Source organism: Chironomus tepperi, unplaced genomic scaffold (assembly GCF_022539635.2).
Source record: "Chironomus tepperi strain 1889 unplaced genomic scaffold, CSIRO-AGI_Ctep_v1 contig_252, whole genome shotgun sequence".
Taxonomy (NCBI): domain Eukaryota; kingdom Metazoa; phylum Arthropoda; class Insecta; order Diptera; family Chironomidae; genus Chironomus; species Chironomus tepperi.
In genome coordinates this window covers 23170-32433 of record NW_027226374.1, presented here as the reverse complement: position 1 = coordinate 32433, position 9264 = coordinate 23170, and the positions used below count along the sequence as shown (strand labels likewise).

Below are 9264 nucleotides of genomic sequence, written 5' to 3'. Positions count from 1 at the left end.
TAGGACTCTGTATTCCGTCAAACAACACTATTTTTATCAAGGAGATTTCTGAAAAGCTAGCAACGAATGAGCCTCATTTGACTTTGGAATTTTGGAAGAATGTATTCAAGGATTTCAGCGGAGTACAATTGAACTAAAGCATTTGTGTCTTGAGTATATGACACCATGGCTAGCTAATCTTGTGAGATTCTGCAAACCAACTGATGAAGGAAAGAGACAAAAGCAAGTTGCACAAATTTTAGAAAAGCTAATTAACTTGACAATTGAACAAAAGGAAATGTATCCATCGATTCAAGCGAAAATTTGGGGAAATATTGGACAGGTATGAATTTTTATTATCCATCGTTGAGACTATTCAACTAATTATTTTAATTCCAGATTCCCGAATTAATTGATATGGTTCTGGATAACTTCATTCATAAATCAGTAAGTTCTGGTCTTGGATCTCCACAAGTTGAAATTATGGCAGACACAGCTGTAGCTTTGGCCAGTGCAAATGTTCAATTAGTTGCAAAAGGTCATAGGACGATTATGTCGCGTAATGGATAAAACGTGTTTATCACCGACACAATACTTGGAACAACATGTAAGATCTATCTTTTTAAGTGATCAATAAAATATTAATATGATTTTCTTCAACTAGATGATGTGGGATGACATTGCCATTCTTGCCAGATATCTTCTTATGTTGTCGTTCAATAATTGCTTGGACGTTGCACGACACCTTCCATATCTTTTCCATACTGTCACGTTTCTTGTCTGCAGTGGCTCTCTAAGTATGCGAGCATCAACTCATGGTCTAGTCATCAATATTATTCATTCATTATGCACATGCACAAAACCTTCATTTGCCGAAGAGACTCAACGAGTTTTGAGACTTTCACTTGATGAATTCTCTCTACCTAAATTTTACTTGCTCTTTGGAATCAGCAAAGTCAAATCTGCAGCTAGTACTGCATTCAGATCATCATGTCGTCATCACTCAGATCGCTGGTTGGGTAATGAAAGAGTTTCACAGCCTCCATTGGATCGTGAACGATTGGCACTTCCTTCTTTGGAGGTCATTACTGATGCGCTACTTGAAATCATGGAAGCATGCATGCGCGATATTCCCGAATGTGACTGGTTGCAAACATGGACGTCATTAGCAAAAAGTTTTGCATTTTGCTATAATCCTGCTTTGCAGCCAAGAGCTTTGATTGTATTTGGTTGCATTAGTAAATCAATCACTGACTCAGATGTGAAACAATTGCTCAGAATTCTTGTTAAAGCATTGGAAAGTTTCAATGATATTCAGCTTTTAGAAGCTCTTATTATGTGTTGACAAGACTACAACCATTACTAAGACCAGAATCTACAATACATAGAGCACTATTTTGGGTCGCAGTTTCTGTATTACAACTTGATGAATCAACACTTTACGCAGCTGGATTAGCTCTTCTTGAACAGAATCTACATACCCTAAATTCACAGCAGACATTTGATAAGCAAAACTTGGCAGATGTAATGATGGATACACGTGAACCATTAGAGTGGCATTTTAAGCAACTAGATCATGCTGTTGGACTTTCATTCAAATGCAACTTCCATTTTGCTCTTGTTGGACATTTGCTTAAAGGATTTAGACATCCAACACCAACAACTGTGTCTCGAACAACTCGTGTACTTACAATGCTTCTTGGTATTGTCGCCAAACCAAGTCGACGAGATAAATTTGAAGTTGCTCATGATTCTGTTGCATATTTGACTGGTAAATTGTAGTAACTATTAATCTCAATAATTATAAAATGTTTGATAATTTTTTAAAGCTCTCGTAAGCGTTTCTGAGGAAGTCCGATCACGTTGTCATGTCAAACATACAATCCCTCGATGGCCACCAACAGAGTCAGTAAATGAACATCCAGTTGATGCCACAACAGGAAATCAAAATGTTAGACGCCAAAAGTCATGGGATATGTTAGATCAATCTGCAATAGCATATGCTCGACAGCAACATAAAGTCCAACATCAGGTAAAAATATTTTACTAGTTTATTTTAAATTATATGAAGTTTCTCCTCCATATATTTGAGTTTCCTATAAACATACATTGTCTACTCTTTATTATGAAAAGTAAAAAGAATTAAAAATTTTCATTTGATGGATGTGGTGTCTTAGTAACCAAAAAAATTGATTTCTTAATATTGAAAAGTCAAAAGTTGAGCTTATTGTTCTCTAAATTCTTAGTTTCCTATTTTTACAATTTTTATTTTGTTAGTTAACTGATTGACAAAGTTGATTTGAAATTTGCAAAAAAAAAATGTTAATTGTATGTTATTGTTTCCAAGTTTTATGAATCTTATGTTTGAGTTAATTGGCTTAAAAATTAATTTTGTAACAAAACATATTCTTGTTTATTTATGTTGCGTTTTTTGATTGATTTTGACTAATTTAGTGAAGAATATCAAAAGAAAGCTAAGCATCCATTCTTGGATAAAGTTGGTCTTTCTGTATTTTCATCACTCTAGTTCAGTGATGGGCAACCTATATGTCGTGGTACACTAGTGTCGGTAGAAGCTTGCCATCAAGGTGTGCCGCAAGAAATAAAATGTTGCTCATTACTGCTCTAGTTTAAGTCTGATGTCTTCATTTATCAATTATTCAACCATATCTGCTTTTAAAGGATTATTACTAAAATGCAGAAAGACCAAGGAACAAAACTTTGATGGATAAAAATTTCACAGACCATTTATTTTGGAAATTTTGTGTTTTCATTGAATTTACGTACTCATTTAATGTCACTATCATCAATTCCATAATGCATTTTCCATAAATGTTTCATTAATTTTTATATTTTTTAATGACATGATATGTTGCCGATAAAAAGTTTATTCTGTTATTTTCATTTATTCATTTCCCAAAACCGAAAAATATTTGATGGACCTAAATATATATATCTATATATTCGTGTAATTGTAAATATATCTCCATAAATTATAATAATGATCATAATGCACACACAATTCAGGAAGCGGTAGTAATTAAAGGAAAGATATGGCGAAGCCTTGATTTGGCAAATCAATCAAATGTAACTGTCAGTAGTAATTTAAATAATAGTCCTAATAATCACCCAACATCAACAACATCAACAGTCACAACAGCGACTAATGCCCATCACAATTCCTTGATAAATGCCAATCAGACACCTCATTATCAGAGACATGATTTTAAAAATCGTCGATCCTCATCTGAGCCGGCGAATGAGCAAAAGATGCTTTCTCACATTCAATCAAATCCTAATAATAACATAAGTAACAATAATTTAAGTAATAATCAGAACAACACTACAACAATTCCTAATACAAGCATAAATCAGACTAATAACTGTTGTTCAAATAACAATACTAGTTTGGTCCTCGATGATGCATCTGAAATTCAAAATCCCAGCGATGATTTCATTGATTGTCTTCATCAGAAAAATATTAAAGTAAGCAAACTAACTTTGTATCAATTTCAAATGATAATGAGAAGAAAATTTCAGAAATTTTTTAAATACCTATGCCAAATACATACACGTTTATCTGTCTCTGTCTATTTCTCTATCTCTATCCTTCTCTATAAATTTAATGTTCATTTTTATGGCTAATATATATTATGTATATTATGTAATATAATGCTGTATTAGATATTTTATACTTATATCTAATTCTTCTTTTTTTAAACCTATTTTCATTTTTATGCAATTTTTATTTTGTTCCAAATTAGTTAGAAATATTTGCAAAATCAGGATTAATAGAACAGCTATTGGGTTATTAATAATCTTTCATAATTTTGATTTTAAAATCACAAAAAACGTGAAGTAAAATTATAAATTAAATGATCAAATTAAATTGAGCTGTTTTGCTTTAAATATTCAAAAGGTTGATGAAGTTCTGTAGTTGAAATAAGCACTAGTTTAAGGTAGTTTTGGACTTCTTTATTATTTTCTTTTAATTTTAATTGTTCATCATGATCAGCTTCAAAAATTTGTTAAATTTCAATGATTCAAAGTTAAATTCATTGGACTTAATATTTATTGGGGTTATATGTAAAGCAGGGACTTACTAATTTTGTTGAGTAGCGGTTTGTCAATTAGCTATACCTCTAATGCGAAGGTCAATGTCAGATCAATTTGCAGATTCTTGTTGTGAATTAAATTTACAAAATTCTTGAAGTGATTCTTTGACACAAGTAAATGGATTTAATTTTATTTAATCCATATTACTGATAGATTTGAAAGGAGAATAACGTCAAATTTTCGTAGATATTAATTAAATTCATATTTTACTCATTCATTTATAAATTTATCATATTTTATTCATTTATTTTACGAGTTATCTGAATTGAATTTCAGTTTTCACGATGCTTTAATACAGCCAAAGATCAATAAAATATTACAATTAATCACAAGAACACAAATTATATACAAAACTAGATAAAATCTGCTTAAGGATACACACTTTCCTATTCTATTTCTTCCTAAAAAGTCACAGTTTTAAGTCACAATTGAGCATTTTCTTACTTTACACGGTTTTTTCTAATGCATTCACATTTCTTCTATATAATATTAAAAAGTAAATTAATTAAGAGAATTCGCATTAAACTGAATTGTGTTTGTTCATGCTTCATCCTTTTTCACACTAAAGTAGATTTGATCCGCTCCTTTTGTTGAGTAGCGGTTTTCCAACTAGCTATACATCTAATGCGAAGATCAATTTGCAGAATTAAATTTACATAATTCTTGAAGTGATTCTATGACACAAGTAAATGGATTAAATTTTAATCCATATTACTGATAGATCTGAAAGGAGAATAATTTTTCGTAGATATTAATTAAATTCATATTTTACTCATTCATTTATAAATTTATTATTTTATTCATTTATTTTACGAGTTATCTGAATTGAATTTCAGTTTTCACGATGCTTTAATACAGCCTAAGATCGATAAAATATAACAATTAATCACAAGAACACAAATTATATACAAAACTAGATAAAATCTGCTTAAGGATACACACTTTCCTATTCTATTTCTTCCTAATAAGTCACAGTTTTAAATCACAATTGAGCATTTTCTTACTTTACACGGTTTTTTCTAATGCATTCACATTTCTTCTATAGTATTAAAAAGTAAATTAATTAAGAGAATTCGCATTAAACTGAATTGTGTTTGTTCATGCTTCATACTTTTTTCACACTAAAGTAGATTTGATCCGCTCCTACTTAAAGATTAAATGCATCAAGAGATTTGTGGAAAAATTTAAGAAATGGAAAAGTTTAGAAGTATTTTGACAATCAGGATGATCAGATGGTATGGCGGTCGTCACACTCATTGTCAATACCATCAATAAACCATATGATACCATGTGGTTAATGCAATGATTATAACCATCACGATTCCATTTGATCATGCTCAGTGTCTGCTAGAAGAAGTTAATTAATATGTACTAGATTCTAATTAATTTAGTTCCTAAAAAATGTTGAACTTGAATTTTCTCCACAATTTGATTGAACCCTCAATTATTTTCCAATTCGTGTGATACATGCTTGCCCCAATAGTTTGATTCCTCCAAAAAAAAAAGCAAACACATATTTAACTCGCATAGCTTTTTTCATTCCTAGGTATAAAATTTTTCATCATCATTTTTATTTCTTGTTTTTTTCTTATATTTTCATCTAATCAATATTGCGACATTTCTACTTCTACCACTACTGATACTTCTTCTTTCTGCATATTATTAAACATGATCTTTTGGGCTTCGCTTTTTCCTGTAATCATATAATGAAAAAAATATATTTGTTGGACGGGATCATCTGTGATATCATTTATTCATTTAAAAATCGAATTATGGCTTTCGAAACAAAAATCTCCTCAATTTTTTTATTACCTAAATGTATTTTTAATTAATTTTAATTTTACTTATCGAATTTTTTAATTTAATTTTTTTTCTGTTTGTATTTTCTTCTTCTTTCCTTTCTTTTTAACGATACATTTGATAAATTAATTTGTTGTGCATGATATGATTAAAATCGAAATTGTGTGATTAAAAATACTTTTTTTGAAACAAAAAATCGTAAAAAATAAATGATTTAAAATCGATTTAAACTGATGTACGTACTAGAATGCTAGAGTTTTGATGTTCAAAACGCAAAGATCATTCTCAGTGCCAACAACAAAGGAGCAAAAATCAACGGCAGATGAACGACAGGTATTATTAGTTTTGCTTTATTTATGATTTTAAAAAAAGCTCGGCCGCTAACCAAAATTTAAAAGTTTTTTAACAATGATGATTGAATCATAGTGCAAATTTGGATATAAAAAAATTATTTTTTTTGATATGTCACATAAATATTTATGAATATATTGCAAATTTTTTAGTGAGTAATCTGTTTTGCATATTTGATAGATATTTTACTAAAACACTTACATGAACACAAACAATTTAGAAATTTTTAAGGATTAAATTGTAACAATAATCATACATTCACTTGTACACTTGCCTTGAAAACATTAATTGCTAATGGTAACATGATTTTGAATCATTCCCGAATGACACAAATGAAGAAGGCTCAGGAGTTTTTGGTCCATGACTACCCTTAGATGTCTCCTAAAGCAGGCTCTAACGCTGGCTACCGTCTGCCAATTACCGATACCTAATCCCATACTATCTCTATAAACATCTAAACTTGACGTCCAAATATTTCTGTAATATGTCTGTCAAAAATATGAGGCTTCCTTTTGGTGTTAGTAAGAGGTTTATAGGAGTCTTTAAAACTCTGGGAAAGAGCCTTCTTTAATTTTGTCCTTTGATTGTTAAGTTGACACTAAATTTGAATGAATATTTAGATTCAAAAATCAAAAAATCAGATCTCAAATCGACTTGAATTTTGATGGAGTCGAGCCGACTCAAAAAATTTAAAGATTATAAAAATCATGCAATTCTTAGTATTATTAAAATGTAATTTGCTTGGTCATAATCTCAAAAGTAACAAAGCCAACTAAAAAAATTGGAAACAAAAAGTAAAAATTTTGCTACACCGACAATTTTTTTCTTCCTTCTAAGAATTTTTTCTATTTTTTTAAAATTATATTTTTTCTACAAACTAAATTTAAATCTGTGAATTTTTTCTTTCTCTAAAATTTTTTGATACAAAATACATAATTAAATTGATGAAATTACAAAACATTTGTGTAATGAATGAAATTTTATCATAAATCTTAGGAACGTGGTTCTCGATCTTCAGTATCAAATGAATCAAATGTTCTTCTGGATCCGGAAGTATTGCCTGATAGCTCAACACAAGCGCTTGTCTTGACAGTTCTTGCAACACTTTTGAAATATTCGACTGATGAAACTGAAACAAGAGTTTTATATCAATATCTAGCTGAAGGATCTGTTGTATTTCCAAAAGTTTTTCCGGTCATGTAAGTTATGCAAAATATTGAGCTGGCCATTTAATATATAATTTGAAATTTTACAGTCACTCACTTCTTGATCAAAAAATCAATAATGTTCTTGGATCATCAAATGATCAAGTGGTCCTTGCTGCAGCTCAAGGAATTATTCAAAACATGTTGGCATCAGAAGATGCATCACAACAGCCATTGCATTTCTTGCAATCTTGTGGCTTCGGAGGTTTGTGGAGATTTGCCGGACCATTTACAAAGGTATGGAATTCCTCATCAAATTTTAAAAAACAAATTTAACAATAATAAACTTTATATACAGTACAACATGATGGTTGAGTCGTCTGAACTGTTTGTAAATTGTCTTGAAGCCATGGTTGAAACATGTTTACCAGCTGAAGAGAATCAAGCTGTACCATCATCACCAAGACCATATAATCTAACATCAAGTTTGAGTAGTTTGACTTTAGGATCACCAGACAAAGGTTCATCTTGATAGATCTCAATAAAAATCAATTTGAATTTTGGACAAAATAATCAAAATTTAAACTAACCAAAATTTTTCATTTTCTTTCTTTTCCATCTCTTTTGCTATTAAATTAACTATAAAATTCAGCTTTTTCGACCGAATCATTAGATCGTGATCGTGAACGTGAATATAGTGGCTCTTTAAGACGAGCATCATTATCAAAAGCACGTTCAGCAAACGCGAAAATACGACAATTTAATGAAACATAAATTGAATAAAATTTGACATTAAATTAGTGTAATTTAAGTCATGATGACTAATTACATTTTATTAACTATTAAAAACATTTAATGCTTGTGAAAAGATGTTTAAAAATTTTCATTACGTACTTTGTGTTTACATCTATGTCTATGCAATAATTCAATTTGTTAATTTTTGTTTAAAGATTTTAAACAATTCTACATAAATGTTGAACTGTGAATCAATTTTAAAATCTACAATTTGAAATTATGAACTTTAATTTTCATACCAAAAATAACCCAAATTTTTTCCTTCATAGAAAATATGCCGAATAAGTACTAATATTTTTAGATTATATCAAAAATTCTTCCCACAAACCATCTATTCTTTTTAGAAATAACAATATCCCAAGCGACTGAAATGAAGAAGGCTAAATCATTGTGTTTTTTATTAACGAGCTCGAAGTCGACTTGAATTTTGTATAGAGTCAAGTTGATTTTCGATATAAAATTCGAGTTGATTTCGATCCATTTCGATCCATTTGACGGTAATAACTCTTGTTCAATTGAGTTGCTCGGGAATTTAAAAAAATATTTTGAAATCTTAAACCATTTACTGAAATTTTCATATCAGTTTCAATTTTCCTTAATTTCCATTCATCTTATCTAAAGTGTTTACATAATTCTAGCATATGATTACTATAAACATACATATTCAATATCTTTGTAAAAAAAAACTAATTCAAATAACAATTTATGGAAAAAAAACTAAGTAAATTTGTCATACTTGTAGTAGCATTTCTGAAAACTTGCTATGTATTATTTTATTTTTGAAATATGAAATTGAAGTCAAAAACTTTCTGCCACTCAAGATTGTTACTATTTTAAAATATCAAAGATCTCTTGAAATATTTAAAGGAATTATTTTGAGTCATTAATTTTGAGAGAATTTATTTTATTTATTAGAAAAATCTTTATCAGGACTTATACAATTTGAAATTTTTAACAAAATAAATTTATATTTATCAAATGTTTTAAATATGAAAAAAAAACCAAAGATGTTCCAATTTATGAATGCAATTTGTAATAAAAAAATCAGTTTCCAAATAATAATCCGAATTGTTTTGCA

At 29.3% G+C, this 9264-nt stretch overlaps 1 pseudogene; it reads left to right on the top strand.

Moving 5' to 3' along the window:
* Positions 1–93: 93 nt before the first annotated feature.
* LOC139091560 (neurofibromin-like) lies at positions 94–8994 on the top strand (annotated as a pseudogene).
* Positions 8995–9264: the final 270 nt, after the last annotated feature.